Raw genomic sequence first — 2,956 nt, 5'->3', positions numbered from 1 at the left:
TTTGAAAATTTGAATTTTTGAAAATTTGAATTTTTGAATTTTTGAATATTTGAATTTTGGAATTTTGGAATATTTGAATATTTGAATCCATGCTTACTCTTCCATGCTTACTCTTTTCGTTTTCTTTGTTTCCTTCTTTCACAAGCTGGTTGGATATCTCGATGGCTCGTAAATTGCTGTCCTCTCACGGATTTCCGGATTTCGCGGTATAAATCAATGACCTTCTCGGTTAATCAGCCGCGCCGATTCTAGGAGATTGCGGAGGTTAAGCGAGATCCGTTAGAGACTAAATGGTCAATTAAGTCTACGGAACGTAGATAAAGCGATACGTTGATTATAGTTACATAATCCATCATTTTTTCAGGTACGTACATAAAATTTGTTACTTCAATTTTAACTGAGAAGAAACACGCGAGAGTGCAAACTCCGCTTTTGTCAAGTGTATTTTACGAGGGCAATATTTACCAGGGGCAAATATCCGAACAGTCGATAGTATCGGTGATCCAGGGGAACCCGTAGTTTCGGTGGTTTGCTTTGCCGGTCCCGAGACAAGCTCACCACAAAGTGGCATCGAAGGATCGATAGTCGACGACGTGTGGCCGCGAGTCGACAAGTTCCTGGCCTCTTTTGAGGTCGCGGCTTACACGTACACGCGGTTCAACCATGGTGACAGTGTTTCGGCGGACGAAGAACGGGCTTTGCGCGAAAATGGAAGGGAAACATGAGAGTGAGAGAGAAGGGGGAGAGGAGAAGGGGAAAAACAGAAGAAACAGAGAAAGATGGGATGGAAGAAAAAATGAACATAAGGGGAAGTAGCTGTGAGAAGTGGAAGTATGGGAAAGCAGTTGAAATAAAGAGAAAGGAGACGTAGAAATAAAAGAAAAAGGAAGGGTTGCACGGAAAGAGGATAAAGTTCGGAAAGAATAGAAATAGAAACCAAGATGGAAAAAGTAGAGACTGTTAGAGAAATAGGTACGAAGTAAAAAAATGTGTTGCAACGGGGAAAGGAAAAAAGGTACAAAACATGAGAAATATTTTAAAAGGAAAAGCTCGAAGGACATAAAGAAGAATGACATTCTTGAACAAAGAAAATTGAAATACATGAAAGAAATACATTGATGTTACCGTGATGTTTTCCAAATTTTCCTCTCATACTGCTAATATAATTTCAAAATGTTTCCTGTAACATTCATAAAAAATGTCTGCAAGTGTTTGAGTATTTTCATGAATTATTATATATGTATGCACCGTATATCTTCCTCGATTTTCGTACAAACAAACCAAAATCAAATATGTTTATTATAACGATTAATTAACTTGTACAATGAACTTTTAGATAAACGTATATATTTAAATCAAATACGCTGTATCACCGGGCGGTGTTGCACATGGTTATTAATTACGACGCGTTCCAAGCTTGTGCAACCGTCGAACGAGCATCATAGGGAAAGCGACACTCGAATTTTGATAAACGACTTTTCTCGCGTCACGTCCAAGTCGCAGATCGATGAGTTCCTTTGTTGTTGACTTTATATCAGACTATATTTTTCACGATCGACGTTCACGTCCCCGATGCAATATCAAGACCGTTCAAATTTCGTTGCAACCGATACGGATATTTATCGGTTCATGCGAGAGAAGAGATTTAACCTTAATTCAAATTCAGAAAATCATTTGAATCGTTGAACATACGTATTTGTAGTAAAATCTAGTAGCTGCGATTTCAGCCGAGATATCATTTTTGATAAAATACTGAATATCATTTAAATTCCCACATTTATTGTGCAATCTAGTAACGTAATCCATCGATTTATTTGGTGGCGAAACTTTGAGATTTAATTTCTAGTTAAAATGTGTAAAGTCGTCCGGATGTTAGTATTTTACATATTTTTGCATTTATGCACAACCTTACCCATTTTTGCATATTTGTACCTGGTATAAATGCATGAATATTCGTAGTCCGTTTATCAGAACCAGTTAATGAAACCACTGATCTAATCTTACAACAGACCAACCTAAACCAAATCCAATCATATAAAATTGCATCTCTCTCTCTCTTTCTGTTTCTGTCTGTCTGTCTCTCTCTCTCTCCAACTACCAATAAGGTTACATCACGGTTCTCCCAGAAAGCAAAAACGCTTTACCCCTTTCCCCCCGCTGCTTTTCGCTTTTCAGCTTCTTTTCCTCTGACATTCGATCACGACTGATTCGTTCTGCTCGTTTTCTAGGCTAAACTCTGTTCAGCTCCCTTCAGTCGGCATCAGAAGTCTTGGCGGCGACCCCGCGGCATCCCGAGGTCGGTATTAACCCTTCTACGACGCGTTTCTCCGGTTCCCCAGCGCGTGAAAGCTTACATTGCTTGGCTTACATCATTATTCTGTCCGCTTAATTTCTTCTTCGTCGCAAGCCGGATGGCGGTCGTCGAAATGCCCAGGGCATGGCTCGCTACAGGAGGAAACCTACGTGAGGCGAGATTAGCCTATATCCGGTTACAACCCTTTCGACGTGTAGTACACGACGATACGATGCCGGCCTTTCCGTACGGCTTCATATTGTTGTGTATTATCGTTGTCGAGCATCGGGTGAAACGCGTCCGGTGGTCATGAGCAACGCGAATAGCAACGTGCGATTCGCTGCCGTGGAATTAATGTCAATTCAATTTACCATTTAGGGTTACGAGACGGTGCTTCTTCCGAGGGCCTCTGGTAGCCAAAATCAATTGGCCATGAATGAACTCGCCAACTTAACTACGGCACTGCCGTTTAACTGCGTTACTTCACCTTCACGATTTTTCCCTGGTGACTATTCCGGTTTACTGTTTCGATTTTTGTTCTTTAACCCACTATACACACACAGACTTATTATTTTCTTCTTGCAACTTCTTTTCTTCGGAAATCTCTTCTTTGAAAGTTTACGTTAGTGAATTTTTTAACATCGTGATTATGAACAAGAATCT

This window comes from Bombus impatiens, unplaced genomic scaffold (genome assembly GCF_000188095.3).
Source record: "Bombus impatiens unplaced genomic scaffold, BIMP_2.2 scf_0037, whole genome shotgun sequence".
NCBI lineage: Eukaryota > Metazoa > Arthropoda > Insecta > Hymenoptera > Apidae > Bombus > Bombus impatiens.
This window is presented reverse-complemented; position numbering follows the sequence as displayed.